Raw genomic sequence first — 23,077 nt, 5'->3', positions numbered from 1 at the left:
TGGCACTTACATACGTGGCACGTGGCACTTACATACGTGGCACTTAAATACGTGGCACGTGGCACTTACATACGTGGCACTTACATACGTGGCACTTACATACGTGGCACTTACATACGTGGCACTTACATACGTGGCACTTACATACGTGGCACGTGGCACTTACATACGTGGCACTTACATACGTGGCACGTGGCACTTACATACGTGGCACTTACATACGTGGCACTTACATACGTGGCACTTACATACGTGGCACTTACATACGTGGCACGTGGCACTTACATACGTGGCACTTACATACGTGGCACGTGGCACTTAAATACGTGGCACGTGGCACTTAAATACGTGGCACGTGGCACTTACATACGTGGCACTTAAATACGTGGCACGTGGCACTTAAATACGTAAAATATATTAAAATAATTTTATAAAATTGTGAAAGCGGGGAATACCCCATCCTGCATGGAAACCCCCGTTCTTTAAAAAAAAAAAAAAAAAATTCAGTGAATTGTGAAAGAAGGGAATCCACCTCCTGCATGGATACCCCCTTTTCTGAATATTTTTTTTTTTCGTATTCATTACACAGTGAAAGCGGGGAATCCGCAGTCTGGCAGGGAAGGCCCATTTGTTTGTTTTTTGGGGGTGTTTTTTTTTGTAATAAAAAGGCGTAAGCGTAGAATCCCTATTTATTTCCAATTTAGTTTTTAAACCTAGCAAAATATTTATTAAAAAAAACGCTCTTCACTGGATTTTCTGTCCCCTGTGCGTGTGTGTCCCCTGTGCGTGTGTGTCCCGTATGCGTGTGAAGGTAATAACAAGCAGTTGGGGTTGTCATTCCTCAGCAGCCTGTGTTACTTTTTCTGCCTCTATCAAGTTTGTCAAATTTTGTGTGTATAACTAATAGTAGTTAATGTTTTACCTTTTTTAGGTTCAAAACTTCCCATGTCTTTGGGATAAGGGGTGCCGGGAGTTTTCCAACAAATATACAAAAACTGCTTCCTGGCACAAGGTCTGTGTCACCCTCTATCCCCTGTACGAGTCATACACAAAGGAGCGGCAAAAAGAAATTGGTAAATATTTTCCATTTTGGAGGAGTATTTTTGAATTTCTTGTCTGTATGTAGTTGAATAGTATATTAATAGGTTCAATTTTTCACTTTTTAGTTTCAGCCTTGAAAACCCGCTGGAGGTCGGTGAGGGACAGATTTACACGGTCACGGTCAGAAGCACCAAGTGGCTCTGCGGCACCTGCTTCTCAAGGGCGTTTTGAACAGGAACTCCAATTTTTAAACGGCAGTCTACATTACCGACCGTAAGTATCAGTAACGTCTTTAATTTTGAATAGAAAATAAAATGTATTAAAACTATTGTTTTGATGTTTCTCTTTACAGAACCATAGGCAATGTCCAGCCGATGACCGAAATCCCGGCCACAGCAACAACTCCAGTGTATGAACATGCTTCACAGCCTGCTACCAGCTCTCTTCCAAATGAGCCAAGGCCTGACCCTTCTACCCAAAATGATGATATGCCCCTCTCCGAGACTAGTTCATTGGCATCGCCACCACCGCCACCAACACCACCTCCACCTCCAGCCTCAACACAGAGGAAGAGGAAAAGAGGCTCTTCAAAGGAGGATGAGGAGACGGCTGCCTTGGCAAGGGCAATTTCTCTAATTGATCGCCAACCTGAAGAGGATCAATTCTCAGCATATGGAACCACTCTAGCTTCCAGAATGCGTACTATGTCCCCCGAGGTCCAGGACTCCTGCATGACGTATCTTTCAATGGCGGTGACATGTTTTAAGAAGTATCCGCATATAAATCCAGCCTTTGAAGAAATGGTTTGTTCACTAAACCACATCTGGCATCCACCGACGCCGACTCCTCTTGCACCTGCAGCAGCATTCAATAAACCTCTGCCATCTGCTCCAAGTGCTGCTGCAGGTGCAGAATCGACATGATGTTAACTCCAGTGTGTATTGTATTCTGAGTCATAAAGACAGGAAATGACCTCAATGACTTTTTTTTTTCCCCCTTTTTTTTTTTTTTTTCAAACAAACTTTAGTTTCAGTACACAATGCTGAAAAAAACGCAGCTGCAAAAAACGCAGCAAAAAACGCAGTGTGTGAAAGCAGCTGCGTTTTTTGCCTGCGTAAAAAAACGCAGGTAAAGCAGCAGCAAAATACGCGCGCGTAAAAATACGCAGCAAATAGGCTATGTGTGAAAGTAGCCTAACTGTGTATTATTGTTTAATAAAAATGGAAAAGTGTGTTTTGTTTTATTTCTAATAAAAGACTTTATTCTTGCTGTGTATTTACCATATAACTATAGAATTAGTAAAGGATAGGCATCTTATAGACACCTCTCCATTAGTAAGCTGTGGGCTTGATGTCACCAGACAATACAAAAGTGACAACCCCACAAATATGAACCTCAGTTGCCACCGCTACAAGGCTAGAGGGAAAAGCCGGGCAATGAGCCAGAATTGGCACATCTAATAGATGCTCCTTTTCTGGGTGGCTGTGGGTTGCTATTTTTAGGCTGGAGGGGCCAATATCTATGGCCCCTTACCAGCCTCAGAATACCAGCCTCCAGCTGTCTGCTTTAGCAAGGCTGGTTGTCAAAAATGGAGGCACCCCATGCCATTTTTTAAAATTATTTATATAATTAAAAAATATGGTGTGGGGACCCCTCTATTCTTGATAACCAGCCTTGCTGAAGCTGACAGCTGACAGCTGAGGGTTGCAGCCCCCAGCTGTGAGTTTTGCCTGTCTGGTTATCAAAAATACAGGGAATCCATGCCGGGTTTTTTTAAATATTTATTTACAGTGCAGGAGTCGGCCGATGAATACTCCCATCCGCCGCTCCTGCTCTGTTATTAGCGGCAGCAGGCGTTGGCTGATGAGAGCTGTAGTCCCGTCAATTGACACCAGTGACTGGAGGTGAACTTTATACCTCCAATCAAAGCTGCGCATTCACTCTGTCTTTTGACAGTATGGGAACCGCGGTTATCTGGAAGGCGGGGAAGATTTCACCGCCGAACAGAAGCGGTGTTTGCCACGCTATCATGCACATAACAGCACAACAAACACCCGGTGTTCGGGCAGCCAAGCACAGTAATGCCACACCAAATGTATTCGCTCATCACTAGTCAGTCTTTATTTGTCTGACGACAGACGTATGATTGCTGATTTTTTTGTGATGACTTGTTGTAGTTTTGAATGACACCATTCATTTTACCATGTAATGTACTGAAAAAAAAAAAATTTGAAATTCAGGAAAATATGCTATGTCACGATTTTTGGGGGGAGGTTTTCTTTTTACATTATTGTTTGGTAAAAGGGACCTCGAAGCAGGATTGTCCAGATCCGTCTGAATACAGCGATACAAAAAATGCAACAATTTTTTTCTATTTAAGTGATGAAAGTAAAAAGATATTTATTTTTACATTGTGACCCATAAGATTTTGATTTTCCTTTGATTGAGCCACGTGAGGGCTTGTTTTTTTGTGCCGAGATCTGACATTTTTAGTGATACTAATTCTGTATACACAAGATCCCTCCATAGCTTGTTAATTACATTTATTTTAGGTATGTGAGGTGACATAAAAATGCAATTTTGAAGTTTTATTTTTTTTTCTTCACTGCATTAACTGGTGAGGAATAGAGCTGGAGTGACGCAGGCTTCAGATCTTCAGTCTCATTTGCAAATCAATTCAATCGCAGATTTCTCAGTAATGAAGGAACGGATCGGCCATGGAAAGGTCATTGCTGGACTTATCTAGGAAAGAGCTACATGTGCAAATAAACATGTACATCTGGAAGTGAGAAGCACCAGACAAGCCCTTTAATACACCTGCATGCTCCCATCTCGTCTGGCGTGATGCACTGCATGCTGGTTGATTCAGCTGTAATGGTGACTGTCACATTGGAAACGTAGTGTGGACTCATCCGATTCAAATAAGCAGGAAATCGGGTGCACACGTCATACGCAAATCAGGTCAGAAGTGCACTGGGGGTGTCACTGCACTCAGGCTGCTATTCCTAAGTGCAGGGACACGCCCCTAGTGCACTTCCAGCCTGATTTGCATATGGCTTCTACACTAGATTTCTCACAATTGGCACATCGAATCCGCAGTAGAGGTGTCCTTTTTATTGGGGGACAGGCTCTTATACGACCAACCTGCTGCTTCCACTTTTAAAATTGTGTTGCAGCATTCCCTTTAAAATTGACCACAAATTATACAATTACTGTCTACTCGCCTCTTGCAGCGGTCCAGGAGGGAGATGGGACACTGTTGTGTCACTTAACCGCTGCAGCTCATCAATCTAGCAGGGGGACAGCCAGGCTGACAACATAGCAATGGCTGCAGCCAATCAGCGGCACTGACCTGATAGGGCACGGGCTGCTCAGACCAGTAGTGGACAACCCCTTTAATTATCGGATCGTCCACCTTTATTGCTCCGTCTATGGGCAGCTGTAGCTAATGGCAGACAACGGGGGCACATTATTACATAGGTACAGTCACATTACACACAGAGACCCCAGCACAAGACCCCCAGAGAGAACAAGGCGCAGACCCCAGGACTACAGTGTAATAATGCTGTGCATGTCACAGCTGACCTTCTCCCCCATACAGCTGTCACGGCCATTATCTGCATGCAATAAACAGCTGAGGGCTTGCTGGGCTTTGTAGTGCATGACAGGTATGATGTGAACACACAGAGCCACCTACCTGCTCCAGTCACAAGGACAGCTCTGTCACCGGCCAGGGCGGCTCCGCACACGGGTCAAGCAGTGCAGGGGAGGCGGCCGCCCGGTGTAACGGACACTTGCTGCACGGTAGATGCTAGAGTGTATGGGCTCCTTCCAGGTGTGACGTCATTTCCGGGGGCGTGTCCTATCGGGAGGGGGCGTGTTCTCCAAGGCGGCAAAGGAAAGCAGCATGACAGCTTGTGGACGCCATGGAGGTCAGTGGTTTCAGGGTGAAAAATGCTACTTGCCGATCGCTATTCGCTATTGGGGGGAGGCCCTGTGGTGGTCGACCTACTTGTCTGTGTGGGGAGTGACCCGTGGTGGGATTTTGGGGGGCTCCGCTGCTGCTGGCTATTGTGGGGGGCCTCCGCTGCTGCTGGCTATTGTGGGGGGCCTCCGCTGCTGCTGGCTATTTTGGGGGTCTCTGCTGCTGCTGGCTATTGTGGGGGACCCCTGTGGTGAGATTTTGGGGGGCTCCGCTGCTGCTGGCTACTGTGGGGGATCCCTGCGGTGGGATTTTGGTGGGCTCCGCTGCTGCTGGCTATTGTGGGGGACCCCTGTGGTGGGATTTTGGTGGGCTCCGCTGCTGCTGGCTATTGTGGGGGACCCCTGTGGTGAGATTTTGGGGGGCTCCGCTGCTGCTGGCTATTGTGGGGGACCCCTGCGGTGGGATTTTGGGGGGCTCCGCTGCTGCTCGCTATCGTGGGGGACCGCTGCGGTGTAGTTTTGGGGGGCTCCGCTGCTGCTGGCTATTGTGGGGGACCCCGGTGGTGGGGTTTTGGGGGGCTCCGCTGCTGCTGGCTATTGTGGGGGACCCCTGTGGTAGGATTTTGGGGGGCTCTGCTGCTGCTGGCTATTGTGGGGGATCCCAGCGGTGGGATTTGGGGGGGCTCCGCTGCTGCTGGCTATTGTGGGGGACCCCTGCGGTGGGATTTTGGGGGGCTCCGCTGCTGCTGGCTACTGTGGGGGATCCCTGCGGTGGGATTTTGGTGGGCTCCGCTGCTGCTGGCTATTGTGGGGGACCCCTGTGGTGGGATTTTGGTGGGCTCCGCTGCTGCTGGCTATTGTGGGGGACCCCTGCGGTGGGATTTTGGGGGGCTCCGCTGCTGCTCGCTATCGTGGGGGACCGCTGTGGTGTAGTTTTGGGGGGCTCCGCTGCTGCTGGCTATTGTGGGGGACCCCGGTGGTGGGGTTTTGGGGGGCTCCGCTGCTGCTGGCTATTGTGGGGGACCCCTGTGGTAGGATTTTGGGGGGCTCTGCTGCTGCTGGCTATTGTGGGGGATCCCAGCGGTGGGATTTGGGGGGGCTCCGCTGCTGCTGGCTATTGTGGGGGACCCCTGCGGTGGGATTTTGGGGGGCTCCGCTGCTGCTGGCTACTGTGGGGGATCCCTGCGGTGGGATTTTGGTGGGCTCCGCTGCTGCTGGCTATTGTGGGGGACCCCTGTGGTGGGATTTTGGTGGGCTCCGCTGCTGCTGGCTATTGTGGGGGACCCCTGCGGTGGGATTTTGGGGGGCTCCGCTGCTGCTCGCTATCGTGGGGGACCGCTGCGGTGTAGTTTTGGGGGGCTCCGCTGCTGCTGGCTATTGTGGGGGACCCCGGTGGTGGGGTTTTGGGGGGCTCCGCTGCTGCTGGCTATTGTGGGGGACCCCTGTGGTAGGATTTTGGGGGGCTCTGCTGCTGCTGGCTATTGTGGGGGATCCCAGCGGTGGGATTTGGGGGGGCTCCGCTGCTGGCTGCTGCTGGCTATTGTGGGGGACCCCTGCGGTGGGATTTTGGGGGGCTCCGCTGCTGCTGGCTATTGTGGGGGACCCCTGCGGTGGGATTTGGGGGGGCTCCGCTGCTGCTCGCTATTGTGGGGGACCGCTGCGGTGTAGTTTTGGGGGGCTCCGCTGCTGCTCGCTATTGTGGGGGACCCCTGCGGTGGGATTTTGGGGCTCCGCTGCTGCTGGCTATTGTGGGGGACCCCTGTGGTGAGATTTTGGGGGGCTCCGCTGCTGCTGGCTACTGTGGGGGATCCCTGCGGTGGGATTTTGGTGGGCTCCGCTGCTGCTGGCTATTGTGGGGGACCCCTGTGGTGGGATTTTGGTGGGCTCCGCTGCTGCTGGCTATTGTGGGGGACCCCTGCGGTGGGATTTTGGGGGGCTCCGCTGCTGCTCGCTATCGTGGGGGACCGCTGCGGTGTAGTTTTGGGGGGCTCCGCTGCTGCTGGCTATTGTGGGGGACCCCGGTGGTGGGGTTTTGGGGGGCTCCGCTGCTGCTGGCTATTGTGGGGGACCCCTGTGGTAGGATTTTGGGGGGCTCTGCTGCTGCTGGCTATTGTGGGGGATCCCAGCGGTGGGATTTGGGGGGGCTCCGCTGCTGCTGGCTATTGTGGGGGACCCCTGCGGTGGGATTTTGGGGGGCTCCGCTGCTGCTGGCTATTGTGGGGGACCCCTGTGGTAGGATTTTGGGGGGCTCTGCTGCTGTTGGCTATTGTGGGGGATCCCTGCGGTGGGGTTTTGGTGGGCTCCGCTGCTGCTCGCTATTGTGGGGGACCCCTGCAGTAGGATTTTGGGGGTCTCTGCTGCTGCTGGCTATTGTGGGGGATCCCTGCGGTGGGATTTTGGGGGGCTCCGCTGCTGCTGGCTACTGTGGGGGACCGCTGCGGTGTAGTTTTGGGGGGCTCCGCTGCTGCTGGCTATTGTGGGGGACCCCTGTGGTGGGATTTTGGTGGGCTCCGCTGCTGCTGGCTATTGTGGGGGACCCCTGCGGTGGGATTTTGGGGGGCTCCGCTGCTGCTCGCTATTGTGGGGGACCGCTGCGGTGTAGTTTTGGGGGGCTCCGCTGCTGCTGGCTATTGTGGGGGACCCCGGTGGTGGGGTTTTGGGGGGCTCCGCTGCTGCTGGCTATTGTGGGGGACCCCTGTGGTGGGGTTTTGGGGGGCTCCGCTGCTGCTGGCTATTGTGGGGGACCCCTGCGGTGGGATTTTGGGGGGCTCCGCTGCTGCTGGCTATTGTGGGGGACCGCTGCGGTGTGGTTTTGGGGGGCTCCGCTGCTGCTGGCTATTGTGGGGGACCCCTGTGGTGGGGTTTTGGGGGGCTCTGCTGCTGCCGGCTATTGTGGGGGACCCCTGTGGTAGGATTTTGGGGGGCTCTGCTGCTGCTGGCTATTGTGGGGGATCCCTGTGATGGGGTTTGGAGGTGACGTGCTGCTTACGGGGTGGACCCCTTTTAGTGGGGGCGACCTGCTGCTGGCTATTGGGGAGACCCTGGTGGTGGGGTTTGAGGGCGACATGCTTGTGGTCGGGTTTTGGGAGGGCGTGACCTGCTGTCTATTGGGGGGGACCCTTGTGGTGGATGTGGGGGGAGACCTGCTGCAAGCTATTGGGGGACCCCTGTGGTGGGATGTGGGGGTGACCTGCTTGTGGTGGGATGTGGGGAGGCGACCTGCATGTGAGGGGTGACCTGCTGCAGGCTATTTGGGGGACCCCTGTGGTCAGATTTGAGGGCGACCTGCTTGTGGGGAGGCGACCTGCTTGTCGTTGAATGTGGGGAGGCGACCTGCTTGTCGTTGAATGTGGGGAGGCGACCTGCTTGTCGTTGAATGTGGGGAGGCGACCTGCTTGTCGTTGAATGTGGGGAGGCGACCTGCTTGTCGTTGAATGTGGGGAGGCGACCTGCTTGTCGTTGAATGTGGGGGGGTCCACGTCCGATGGGGATTTGTGCTGGGTGGGGGGGGGTCCACGTGTGATGGGGGTTTGTGCGGGGTGGGGGGTCTGCATCTGGGGGTTTCTGCTGGGTGGGGGGTTCCGCGTCCGGTGGGGGTTGTACGTCCGATGGGGGTTTGTGGGGGTTGGACGTCCGATGAGAGTTTAAGCTAGGGTGGCGTTCGATTGGAGGGGGTGTCTGATGGGATTTATGGTTGGGGCAGGGGGCGTCATATTTGGATTTACGCTTGAGGGGAGGGAATGTCTGGTGGGCTTTGGATTTATCCTGTGGGGTCCGCTGGTTAATGTGAGGTGGATGTTTCTGACTGGGGGAGCGAGGTTATGCTGTGTGGCCCGCTGGTTAATGTGAGGTGGAGGTTTCTGACTGGGGGAGCGAGTTTATGCTGTGTGGCCATCTGGTTGATGTGGGGGGGGCTAATGCTTCATTGGGGTACACAAAAAAAATGAGTGTATGCTGCTTATGCTATGCAAAAAAATTTTTGAGGTATTTCCCTGTAGAGTAGGCCACACCACCAACTGGCACGAAGCTAATCCTTTTTAGCTTAATGTCAGTAGGAGGCAGACATGGGTCTGGACCACCCAGCCCAGTTCTGACTTAGGTTTTGGGGGTTTTTTTTATTAACGATTTTCCTTTTTCTTTTCTTTTTTTTTCAGATACGGCTTTTGAGGGCGACAGTGGAATTGTCACTCTAATCTCCCACCTAGAATTGTCACTACCGTATCATCTGTGGTCTACGAGGCAAGGCCCTAACACATCAAGAGTGTTTGTGGTTCCCCAGAGGACGGTCCATGCCATGAATCCCCCTACCCTCCGGCCCCCCCAGAGCCAGATAGAGTAGGGAGGGAAGACTAATCCGTTATGTGCCAGCCGCCGAAAGGTCTGCGTCCAGGTTATTCCATGCCCATCTTCATCATCGGTCTGTGAAGAATGATGTGTGATCTTCAGGCAGTGAGGGGGTTACTTTTAAATAAAAAAAAAAAAAAAAAATGGACAGGACAAGTATGTCCTAGTTTGCCCCTGAGCAATATGGACGTCTCCTGGGGAAACCTTCCTATTCATGCAGCCTCCATGTTTTCCAGAGGCTCCTGTGACCCTGCTCTTAAAATATCCAGGCTTCGGTCTAGGACTTCTCTGGTGGCCGGTCCACACCGCCAGTGCCCTGAACAATCATGCACGCCAACTTTCTAGTGCGTCGTACTCTGCACCTATCAGTTTAAGAGTACTTCGCTTCTGCAACAGAGTACTAAAGTCTGCCTCCCAAGAGATCTGCTGTTCAATTTTGGTTGTCTTGGAAATGTTCTGTCCAAAAAACCGACGGGACAACTCTCCGACCCGCCAGGAAAAGACGAGACCTTCCTTTAAGCCCCCGTCTCACATAGCGAGATCGCTAGCGAGATCGCTGCTGAGTCACAAGTTTTGTGACGCAACAGCGACCTCAGTAGCGATCTCGCTATGTGTGACACGTACCAGCGATCAGGCCCCTGCTGTGAGATCGCTGGTCGTGTCGGAATGGCCTGGACCATTTTTTGGTCGTTGAGGTCCCGCTGACATCGCTGAATCGGTGTGTGTGACACCGATCCAGCGATGTCTTCACTGGTAACCAGGGTAAACATCGGGTTACTAAGCGCAGGGCCGCGCTTAGTAACCCGATGTTTACCCTGGTTACCAGCGTAAATGTAAAAAAACAAACAGTACATACTCACCATCTGATGTCCGTCAGGTCCCTTGCCGTCTGCTTCCTGCTCTGACTGTGAGCGCCGGCCGTACAGTGAGAGCACAGCACAGCAGTGACGTCACCGCTGCGCTCTGCTCTCACTGTACGGCGGTGCTGCAGGGGGACTTCGGCATCATTGAAGACAGTTTCAACAATGCCGAAGTCGTTCCCCTGATCGTTGGTCGCTGGAGAGAGCGGTCTGTGTGACAGCTCCCCAGCGACCACACAACGACTTACCAACGATCACGGCCAGGTCGTATCGCTGGTCGTGATCTTTGGTAAATCGCTATGTGAGACGGGGCCTTTAGGCCAACCCCCTCCTGGCATCCATGAACCCACCAGCACTGGTCTGCTAGGCCTGGATCTAGCAGACTCTCTTCGACATGATGGGGCGTTCCCACCTTGGATGTTTCTCAGGGTCGGCTGCCGTGTCCTTCACAATTCAAGGCCGGTATTATGATCTCTGGTCTGGGACACCGAAACCTCAGACATCGGAGGCAGGCCTGGGGGGAACAGAGCCACATACCAAACCGACAGTCCAGCCCGCATGCACCAACAGCATACTACAGTTTTACAATACTTTAGAAATGCATAAAATGAAACAAGCAAAGGCATAAAGTTATTCAATGCAAAAAAATGCAGTTTTATAAAATTGGAAATGTTTCTATATCTAATGGTAAAATGATATTTATCCAGTATTTCTATAAGTAAAAGTCTGAGATTTCTGTGGGAAATGGTAATTTGTTCCTCTTAAACCAGTTCTGAATGTAAATAAAACATTGCTCTGATGAAGTCTCCACATTGTATTTTTGCCTTTCATTTCATGCGCAGGGCAGGACAAGCCCATGATGTATCTGTGTTAAGGTACCTTCACATTAAGCGACGCTGCAGCGATAGCGACAACGATGCCGATCGCTGCAGCATCGCTGTTTGATCGCTGGAGAGCTGTCACACAGACCGCTCTCCAGCGACCAACGATGCCGAGGTCCCCGGTTAACCAGGGTAAACATCGGGTTGCTAAGCGCAGGGCCGCGCTTAGTAACCTGATGTTTACCCTGGCTACCAGCGTAAAATGTAAAAAAACCAAACAGTACATACTTACATTCGCGTCCCCCGGCGTCCGCTTCCAGCACTGACTGAGCGCCGGCCCTAACAGCAGAGCTGTGCTGTACTTTCACTTTCACTTTACGGCGCTCAGTCAGTGTGGGAAGCGGACGCCGGGGGATGCGAAGGTGAGTATGTACTGTTTGTTTTTTTGCATTTTACACTGGTAACCAGGGTAAACATCGGGTTACTAAGCGCGGCCCTGCGTAAAACAACGCTGGTATCGTTGCTTTTGGTGTCAAACACGACGATACACGCCGGTCTGACGACCAAATAAAGTTCTGAACTTTGTTCAACGACCAGCGATATCACAGCAGGATCCTGATCGCTGCTGCGTGTCAAATATCGCTAGCCAGGACGCTGCAAAGTCACGGATCGCTAGCGATATCGTTTAGTGTGAAGGTACCTTAACACATGGAAGGTGCTATAATAACAGCCGTAGGCTGGTTTCACACCAGCGTTCGGCAGGGCTGCGGACGGCAGCCTTCTTCCTCCGTTAAGGCTACTTTCACACTAACGTCGCTTGCTGTACGTCTCAATGCGTCGTTTTGGAGAAAAAACGCATCCTGCAAAGTTGCCTTCATGATGCATTTTTTCTCCATAGACTTTCATTAGCAACACATTGGGACGGATTGCCACACGTCGCACACAGAAAAGGTGAACGGATGGACTCTAAACGGATGGACTCTAAATGCCTGGTTTCCACCGTGAAGCATGGAGGAGGAGGTGTGATGGTGTGGGGGTGCTTTGCTGGTGACACTGTTGGGGATTTATTCAAAATTGAAGGCATACTGAACCAGCATGGCTACCACAGCATCTTGCAGCGACATGCTATACCATCCGGTTTGCTTTTAGTTGGACCATCGTTTATTTTTCAACAGGACAATGACCCCAAACACACCTCCAGGCTGTGTAAGGGCTATTTGACCAAGAAGGAGAGTGATGGGGTGCTATGCCAGATGACCTGGCCTCCACAGTCACCAGACCTGAACCCAATCGAGATGGTTTGGGGTGAGCTGGACCGCAGAGTGAAGGCAAAAAGGGCCAACAAGTGCTAAGCATCTCTGGGAACTCCTTTAAGATTGTTGGAAGACCATTCCCAGTGACTACCTCTTGAAGCTCATCAAGAGAATGCCAAGAGTGTGCAAAGCAGTCATCAAAGCAAAAGGTGGCTACTTTGAAAAACCTAGAATATAAGATATTTTCAGTTGCCTTACACTTTTATTAAGTATATAATTCCACATAGTTTTGATGCCTTCAGTGTGAATGTACAGTTTTCATAGTCATAAAAATACAGAAAAATCTTTAAATGAGGTGTGTCTAAACATTTGGTCTGTACTGTCTGTGTATGTATGTATGTGTGTGTATGTATGTATGTGTGTGTGTGTGTGTGTGTGTGTATATATATATATATATATATATATATATATATACACTCACTGGCCACTTTATTAGGTACACCTGTCCAACTTCTTGTTAACACTTAATTTCTAATCAGCCAATCACATGGCGGCAACTCAGTGCATTTAGGCATGTAGACATGGTCAAGACAATCTCCTGCAGTTCAAACCGAGCACCAGTATGGGGAAGAAAGGTGATTTGAGTGCCTTTGAACGTGGCATGGTTGTTGGTGCCAGAAGGGCTGGTCTGAGTATTTCAGAAACTGCTGATCTACTGGGATTTTCACGCACAACCATCTCTAGGGTTTACAGAGAATGGTCCGAAAAAGAAAAAAAATCCAGTGAGCGGCAGTTCTGTGGGCGGAAATGCCTTGTTGATGCCAGAGGTCAGAGGAGAATGGGCAGACTGGTTCGAGCTGATAGAAAGGCAACAGTGACTCAAATTGCCACCCGTTACAACCAAGGTAGGCCTAAGAGCATCTCTGAACGCACAGTGCGTCGAACTTTGAGGCAGATGGGCTACAGCAGCAGAAGACCACACCGGGTACCACTCCTTTCAGCTAAGAACAGGAAACTGAGGCTACAATTTGCACAAGCTCATCGAAATTGGACAGTAGAAGATTGGAAAAACGTTGCTTGGTCTGATGAGTCTCGATTTCTGCTGCGACATTCGGATGGTAGGGTCAGAATTTGGCGTAAACAACATGAAATCTTTGGGATGTGGTGGAACGGGAGATTCGCATCAGGGATGTGCAGCCGACAAATCTGCGGCAACTGTGTGATGCCATCATGTCAATATGGACCAAAATCTCTGAGGAATGCTTCCAGCACCTTGTTGAATCTATGTCACGAAGAATTGAGGCAGTTCTGAAGGCAAAAGGGGGTCCAACCCGTTACTAGCATGGTGTACCTAATAAAGTGGCCAGTGAGTGTATACCTGACAGGAGCCCATACATTCTGATGTCATCAGTAATATATACCTGACAGGAGCCCATACATTCTGATATCATAACTAATATATACCTGACAGGGGCCCATACATTCTGATATCATCACTAATATATACCTGACAGGAGCCCACACATTCTGATATCATCAGTAATATATACCTCACAGAGGCCCATACATTCTGATATTATCACTAATATACACCTGACAGGAGCCTACACATTCTGATACCGTCAATGATATATATACCTGATAGGAGCCCATACATTCTGATATCATCGCTTATATATACCTGACAGGAGCCCGTACAGTCTACAGTATATCTACAGTAATATATACCTGACAGGAGCCCATACAGTCTATATCTACAATAATCTATACCTGACAGGAGCCCGTACAGTCTATATCTACAATAATATATACCTGACAGGAGCCTGTACAGTCTGTATCTACAATAATATATACCTGACAGGAGCCTGTACAGTCTATATCTACAATAATATATACCTGAAAGGAGTCTGTACAGTCTATATCTACAATAATATATACCAGGAAGGAGCCCATACACTCTAGCATCTTCAGTAATGAGCCGGCTAGAGTGTATGGACTGCAGTCAGGGAACCAGGAAGGAGCCCATACACTCTATATCTACAATAATATATACCTGACAGGAGCCCGTACAGTCTGTATCTACAATAATATATACCTGACAGGAGCCTGTACAGTCTGTATCTACAATAATATATATCTGACAGGAGTAGGTACAGTCTATATCTACAATAATATATATCTGACAGAAGCCCGTAGTCTGTATCTACAATAATATATACCTGACAGGAGCCCGTACAGTCTATATCTACAATAATATATACCTGACAGGAGCCCGTACAGTCTGTATCTACAATAATATATACCTGACAGGAGCCCGTACAGTCTATATCTACAATAATATATACCTGACAGGAGTCCGTACAGTCTATATCTACAATAATATATACCTGACAGGAGCCCGTACAGTCTATATCTACAATAATATATACCTGACAGGAGCCTGTACAGTCTGTATCTACAATAATATATACCTGACAGGAGCCCGTACAGTCTATATCTACAATAATATATACCTGACAGGAGCCCGTACAGTCTATATCTACAATAATATATACCTGACAGGAGCCTGTACAGTCTATATCTACAATAATATATACCTGACAGGAGCCCGTACAGTCTATATCTACAATAATATATACCTGACAGGAGCCCGTACAGTCTGTATCTACAATAATATATACCTGACAGGAGCCCGTACAGTATATATCTACAATAATATATACCTGACAGGAGCCCGTACAGTCTGTATCTACAATAATATATACATGACAGGAGCCCGTACAGTCTATATCTACAATAATATATACCTGACAGGAGCCCGTACCGTCTATATCTACAATAATATATACCTGACAGGAGCCCGTACAGTCTATATCTACAATAATATATACCTGACAGGAGCCCGTACAGTCTATATCTACAATAATATATACCTGACAGGAGCCCGTACAGTCTATATCTACAATAATATATACCTGACAGGAGCCTGTACAGTCTATATCTACAATAATATATACCTGACAGGAGCCCGTACAGTCTATATCTACAATAATATATACCTGACAGGAGCCCGTACAGTCTATATCTACAATAATATATACCTGACAGGAGCCCGTACAGTCTATATCTACAATAATATATACCTGACAGGAGCCCATACAGTCTATATCTACAATAATATATACCTGACAGGAGCCCGTACAGTCTATATCTACAATAATATATACCTGACAGGAGCCCGTACAGTCTATATCTACAATAATATATACCTGACAGGAGCCCGTACAGTCTATATCTACAATAATATATACCTGACAGGAGTCTGTACAGTCTATATCTACAATAATATATACCAGACAGGAGTCCGTACAGTCTATATCTACAATAATATATACCTGACAGGAGCCCGTACAGTCTGTATCTACAATTATATATACCTGACAGGAGTCCGTACAGTCTGTATCTACAATAATATATACCTGACAGGAGCCCGTACCGTCTATATCTACAATAATATATACCTGACAGGAGCCTGTACAGTCTGTATCTACAATAATATATACCTGACAGGAGCCCGTACAGTCTATATCTACAATAATATATACCTGACAGGAGCCTATACAGTCTATATCTACAATAATATATACCTGACAGGAGCCCGTACAGTCTATATCTACAATAATATATACCTGACAGGAGCCCGTACAGTCTATATCTACAATAATATATACCTGACAGGAGCCCGTACCGTCTATATCTACAATAATATATACCTGACAGGAGCCTGTACAGTCTGTATCTACAATAATATATACCTGACAGGAGCCCGTACAGTCTATATCTACAATAATATATACCTGACAGGAGCCCGTACAGTCTATATCTACAATAATATATACCTGACAGGAGCCTGTACAGTCTATATCTACAATAATATATACCTGACAGGAGCCCGTACAGTCTATATCTACAATAATATATACCTGGAAGGAGCCCATACAGTCTATATCTACAATAATATATACCTGACAGGAGCCCATACAGTCTATATCTACAATAATATATACCTGACAGGAGCCCGTACAGTCTGTATCTACAATAATATATACCTGACAGGAGCCCATACAGTCTATATCTACAATAATATATACCTGACAGGAGCCCATACAGTCTGTATCTACAATAGTATATACCTGACAGGAGCCCGTACAGTCTATATCTACAATAATATATACCTGACAGGAGCCCGTACAGTCTGTATCTACAATAATATATACCTGACAGGAGTCTGTACAGTCTATATCTACAATAATATATACCAGACAGGAGTCCGTACAGTCTATATCTACAATAATATATACCTGACAGGAGCCCGTACAGTCTGTATCTACAATTATATATACCTGACAGGAGTCCGTACAGTCTGTATCTACAATAATATATACCTGACAGGAGCCCGTACAGTCTGTATCTACAATAATATATACCTGACAGGAGCCTGTACAGTCTATATCTACAATAATATATACCTGACAGGAGCCCGTACAGTCTGTATCTACAATAATATATACCTGACAGGAGCCTGTACAGTCTATATCTACAATTATATATACCTGACAGGAGCCTGTACAGTCTATATCTACAATAATATATACCTGACAGGAGCCCGTACAGTCTATATCTACAATAATATATACCTGACAGGAGCCTGTACAGTCTATATCTACAATAATATATACCTGACAGGAGCCTGTACAGTCTATATCTACAATTATATATACCTGACAGGAGTCCGTACAGTCTGTATCTACAATAATATATACCTGACAGGAGCCCGTACAGTCTGTATCTACAATAATATATACCTGGAAGGAGCCTGTACAGTCTATATCTACAATAATATATACCTGGAAGGAGCCCATACAGTCTAGTCTCTTCACCAGTGAGCTGGCTAGACTGTATGGGCTGCAGTCAGGACCTGGCAGGAGTCCATATATTCTGCTGGCTTTAATAATTTATACCTTGAAGGAGCACATACATTCTAGTGACATGTTTAGGCTGCAGTCAGGGCCAGGCAGCAACCCATAAAGTCTGCTATCTTCAAGAATATATACCTGGAAGGAGCCCATACACTCTAGCATCTTCAGTAGTGAGCCGGCTAGAGTGTATGGGCTGCAGTCAGGAAACCAGGAAGGAGCCCATACACTCTAGCATCTTCACAGTGAGCCGGCTAGAGTGTATGGGCTGCAGTCAGGACCTGGAAGGAGCCCATACACTCTAGGCTCAACCCTTGCTGCACAGGAAGCGTCACACACTGACCTGAAGCCACTACACTTCCCGGCTGGCGGCCGCCCCGCCCACACTGCCATTCATCGCTAAGCCAGCGCAGCTCTAACCACAGACCAATCAGCGGGGCGATTACAGCTGCTTGTACGTGAGGCATCCATGAGACAAGCGCTGGGATTGGCTGCCGGAGGCGGTTGTGACTGTATCTGCTGCTGTGGAGGGAAGAAAGGAGGGAGATTTGTAAACGTTCCTGGTGAAGCGAGAGCTCGGTACATTGTGCGGCGGGACCTCACCGGAGCGCCTGTCCGTCTGCGGCATCACACGTGGACATTTGTAGCTGGCACCTATCTAGTGCTGTATAGAAAAATGATGTTTTCACACGTAACATTTTTTACGTTTCCTTTTTTTCAAAAATTGCTGCTACTACATGTTAGGCTACTTTCACACTAGCGTTAACTGCATTACGTCGCAAATCGTCTTTTTTCAGAAAAAACGCATCCTGCAAAAGTGTTTGCAGGATGCGTTTTTTCCCCATAGACTTGTATGGCGACGGATTGGCATACGTCGTACGACGTATGCGTCGAAATTTGGCGACACGGCAAAAAACGTTGATTGTAACGTTTTTTGTCTCCGCCTAAACGTGTCGCGACGCATCCTGCGGCATACGTCGTTGGCTACAATGGAAGCCTATGAGCGACGGATGCGTCGGGACACGTCGTACGACGCAATGCAGCGCTGCAATACGTTTTTTTTACACTGAGCATGCTCAGAAGCTGGATTTTGTTGCCAATTGGCCAGACACCCCCAAATCTATATAAACCTGGCCTGGGCCTTCAACCCCACATATGCCAGCAAGACCTCAGCCGGCCACAAGACCCCAGCCTGCCATAAGACCCCAGCCACCATAGAGCCAGTGTGAGTATTGCAATTTTTTTATGCGTCTGTGTGCTTGACGATGCTGAAGTTGGTTTCTTATTCGTTCAGTTTCTTATTCGGGCTGAAGTTGGTTTCTTATTCAGCAGTTTCTTATTCGGCTATTTTTTATTTTCTGTTTTTTTCAGGTTTTTCAATAAAAATAAACCATTCTGAGTATATAATAATATGCGGTCATGTGCCCTCTTGTGAATACACTTAAAAACAGATAAAAATATTAGAAGGCTGGCACAAAAATGGGCATCAAAGTGGGCACTGAGGTATGGTATTAAAGGTGTTAAATGGCTTTGTGCCACTGATCTGACACCTGACTTGCATACCTTGTGATGCCACACATCAAGTTCCTGTCAATCCAGCCTGGCACAAATGGGTTCTGGGCATCAGAACTGGCATCAAAGTGGGCAGAGAACCAATTTTCACACATGCGAATAAGTAACAGCTATTTTTAAGGGGTTAAATGCCTTTGTGCCACTTATTAAACACCTGATTTACATACCTACTGATGCCCCACATGAAATACATGTCAATCCAGCCTGGCACAAATGGGTTCTGGGCATCAGAACTGGCATCAAAGGGGGCAAATAGCACATTTTCACAGATTTGAATAAGTAACAGCAATTTTTAAGGGGTTAAATGCCTTTGTGCCACTAATCTAACACCTGATTTACATACCTAGTGATGCCCCACATCAAAGTCAAATCACTTCAGCCTGGCACAAATGGGTTCTGGGCATCAAAACTGGCATCAAAGGGGGCAAATCGCCCATTTTCACAGATTTGAATAAGTAACAGCTATTTTTAAGGGGTTAAATGCCTTTGTGCCACTAATCTAACACCTGATTTACATACCTACTGATGCCCCACATGAAATCCATGTCACTTCAGCCTGGCACAAATGGGTTCTGGGCATCAGAACTGGCATCAAAGTGGGCAAATTGCACATTTTCACAGATTTGAATAAGTAACAGCTATTTTTAAGGGGTTAAATGCCTTTGTGCCACTAATCTAACACCTGATTTACATACCTACTGATGCCCCACATGAAATCCATGTCACTCCAGCCTGGCACAAATGGGTTCTGGGCATCAAAACTGGCATCAAAGTGGGCAAATCACCCATTTTCACAGATTTGAATAAGTAACAGCTATTTTTAAGGGGTTAAATGCCTTTGTGCCACTAATCTAACACCTGATTTACATACCTACTGATGCCCCACATGAAATCCATGTCACTCCAGCCTGGCACAAATGGGTTCTGGGCATCAGAACTGGCATCAAAGTGGGCAAATCACCCATTTTCACAGATTTGAATAAGTAACAGCTATTTTTAAGGGGTTAAATGCCTTTGTGCCACAAATCTAACACCTGATTTACATACCTACTGGTACCCCACATGAAATCCATGTCACTGCAGCCTGGCACAAATGGGTTCTGGGCATCAGAACTGGCATCAAAGTGGGCAAATTGCACATTTTCACAGATTTGAATAAGTAACAGCTATTTTTAAGGGGTTAAATGCCTTTGTGCCACTAATCTAACACCTGATTTACATACCTACTGATGCCCCACATGAAATCCATGTCACTCCAGCCTGGCACAAATGGGTTCTGGGCATCAAAACTGGCATCAAAGTACTCAAATCACCAATTTTCATAGATTTGAATAAGTAACAGCTATTTTTGAGGGGTTAAATGCCTTTGTGCCACTGATATAACACCTGACTTACATACCTACTGATGCCCCACATGAAATCCATGTCACTCCAGCCTGGCACAAATGGGTTCTGGGCATCAGAACTGGCATCAAAGTGGGCAAATTGCACATTTTCACAGATTTGACTAAGTAACAGCTATTTTTAAGGGGTTAAATGCCTTTGTGCCACTGATCTAACACCTGATTTACATACCTACTGATGCCCCACATGAAATCCATGTCACTCCAGCCTGGCACAAATGGGTTCTGGGCATCAAAACTGGCATCAAAGTGGGCAAATCACCCATTTTCACAGATTTGAATAAGTAACAGCTATTTTTAAGGGGTTAAATGACTTTGTGCCACTAATCTAACACCTGATTTACATACCTACTGGTACCCCACATGAAATCCATGTCACTCCAGCCTGGCACAAATGGGTTCTGGGCATCAGAACTGGCATCAAAGTGGGCAAATTGCACATTTTCACAGATTTGAATAAGTAACAGCTATTTTTAAGGGGTTAAATGCCTTTGTGCCACTGATCTAACACCTGATTTACATACCTACTGATGCCCCACATGAAATCCATGTCACTCCAGCCTGGCACAAATGGGTTCTGGGCATCAAAACTGGCATCAAAGTGGGCAAATCACCCATTTTCACAGATTTGAATAAGTAACAGCTATTGTTAAGGGGTTAAATGACTTTGTGCCACTAATCTAACACCTGATTTACATACCTACTGGTACCCCACATGAAATCCATGTCACTGCAGCCTGGCACAAATGGGTTCTGGGCATCAGAACTGGCATCAAAGGGGGCAAATTGCACATTTTCACAGATTTGAATAAGATAAGTAACAGCTATTTTGAGGAGGTTAGATGCCTTTGTGCCACTGATCTAACACCTGATTTACATACCTACTGATGCCCCACATGAAATCCATGTCACTCCAGCCTGGCACAAATGGGTTCTGGGCATCAAAACTGGCATCAAAGTGGACAAATCACCCATTTTCACAGATTTGAATAAGTAACAGCTATTTTTAAGAGGTTAAATGCCTTTGTGCCACTGATTTAACACCTGATTAACATACCTAATGATGCCCCACATGAAATGCATGTCAATACAGCCTGGCACAAATGGGTTCTGGGCATCAAAACTGGCATTAAAGTACTCAAATCACCCATTTTCACAGATTTGAAAAAGTAACAGCTATTTTTAAGGGTTTAAATGCCTTTGTGCCACTAATCTAACACCTGATTTACATACCTACTGATGCCGCACATGAAATCCAAGTCACTCCAGCCTGGCACAAATGGTTTCTGGGCATCAGAACTGGCATCAAATTGGGCAAATTGCACATTTTCACAGATTTGAATAAGTAACAGCTATTTTTAAGGGGTTAAATGCCTTTTTGCCACTAATCTAACACCTGATTTACATACCTAGTGATGCCCCACATGAAATCCAAGTCAATCCAGCCTGGCACAAATGGGTTCTGGGCATCAGAACTGGCATCAAAGGGGGCAAATAGCACATTTTCACAGATTTGAATAAGTAACAGCAATTTTTAAGGGGTTAAATGCCTTTGTGCCACTAATCTAACACCTGATTTACATACCTAGTGATGCCCCACATCAAAGTCAAATCACTTCAGCCTGGCACAAATGGGTTCTGGGCATCAAAACTGGCATCAAAGGGGGCAAATCGCCCATTTTCACAGATTTGAATAAGTAACAGCTATTTTTAAGGGGTTAAATAGCTTTGTGCCACTGATCTAACACCTGATTTACATACCTACTGATGCCCCACATGAAATCCAAGTCAATCCAGCCTGGCACAAATGGGTTCTGGGCATCAGAACTGGCATCAAAGGGGGCAAATAGCACATTTTCACAGATTTGAATAAGTAACAGCAATTTTTAAGGGGTTAAATGCCTTTGTGCCACTAATCTAACACCTGATTTACATACCTAGTGATGCCCCACATCAAAGTCAAATCACTTCAGCCTGGCACAAATGGGTTCTGGGCATCAAAACTGGCATCAAAGTGAGCAAATCACCAATTTTCATAGATTTGAATAAGTAACAGCTATTTTTGAGGGGTTAAATGCCTTTGTGCCACTAATCTAACACCTGATTTACATACCTACTGGTACCCCACATGAAATCCATGTCACTGCAGCCTGGCACAAATGGGTTCTGGGCATCAGAACTGGCATCAAAGTGGGCAAATTGCACATTTTCACAGATTTGAATAAGTAACAGCTATTTTTAAGGGGTTAAATGCCTTTGTGCCACTAATCTAACACCTGATTTACATACCTACTGATGCCCCACATGAAATCCATGTCACTCCAGCCTGGCACAAATGGGTTCTGGGCATCAAAACTGGCATCAAAGTGGACAAATCACCCATTTTCACAGATTCGAATAAGTAACAGCTATTTTTAAGAGGTTAAATGCCTTTGTGCCACTGATTTAACACCTGATTAACATACCTAATGATGCCCCACATGAAATGCATGTCAATACAGCCTGGCACAAATGGGTTCTGGGCATCAAAACTGGCATCAAAGTACTCAAATCACCAATTTTCATAGATTTGAATAAGTAACAGCTATTTTTGAGGGGTTAAATGCCTTTGTGCCACTGATATAACACCTGATTTACATACCTACTGATGCCCCACATGAAATCCATGTCACTCCAGCCTGGCACAAATGGGTTCTGGGCATCAGAACTGGCATCAAATTGGGCAAATTGCACATTTTCACAGATTTGAATAAGTAACAGCTATTTTTAAGGGGTTAAATGCCTTTGTGCCACTGATCTAACACCTGATTTACATACCTACTGATGCCCCACATGAAATCCATGTCACTCCAGCCTGGCACAAATGGGTTCTGGGCATCAAAA

General features: G+C 47.3%; 1 protein-coding gene and 2 long non-coding RNA genes across 4 annotated transcripts in view; 2 read left to right on the top strand and 1 right to left on the bottom strand.

Annotated features, from left to right (window-relative positions):
- RTTN (rotatin) overlaps positions 1-17,647 on the bottom strand; it is a 273,895-nt gene extending 256,248 nt beyond the window's left edge. Inside the window, exons 1-2 of one of the 2 annotated variants that reach the window (XM_077270109.1) lie at positions 17,538-17,647; positions 4,739-4,838 (exon numbers count right to left, since the gene is read on the bottom strand). The gene's annotated coding sequence lies outside the window, so the exon portion shown is untranslated. The remainder of the gene's footprint in view (positions 1-4,738; positions 4,839-17,537) is intronic. The other variant, XM_077270108.1, reaches the window with a different exon arrangement.
- Positions 664-1,558, top strand: LOC143781192 (uncharacterized). Its single transcript, XR_013216612.1, has 3 exons — positions 664-1,073; positions 1,167-1,314; positions 1,394-1,558. It is a non-coding gene; the product is annotated as an uncharacterized LOC143781192 (long non-coding RNA).
- On the top strand, positions 4,891-10,968 carry LOC143782563 (uncharacterized). The gene is made up of 2 exons (XR_013216997.1): positions 4,891-4,973; positions 9,120-10,968. It is a non-coding gene; the product is annotated as an uncharacterized LOC143782563 (long non-coding RNA).
- Positions 17,648-23,077: the final 5,430 nt, after the last annotated feature.

Source organism: Ranitomeya variabilis, chromosome 6 (genome assembly GCF_051348905.1).
Source record: "Ranitomeya variabilis isolate aRanVar5 chromosome 6, aRanVar5.hap1, whole genome shotgun sequence".
In the NCBI taxonomy this organism is placed as follows: domain Eukaryota; kingdom Metazoa; phylum Chordata; class Amphibia; order Anura; family Dendrobatidae; genus Ranitomeya; species Ranitomeya variabilis.
The sequence above is the reverse complement of the archived record's forward strand: the minus strand, read 5'-3'. Positions and strand labels throughout refer to the sequence as shown.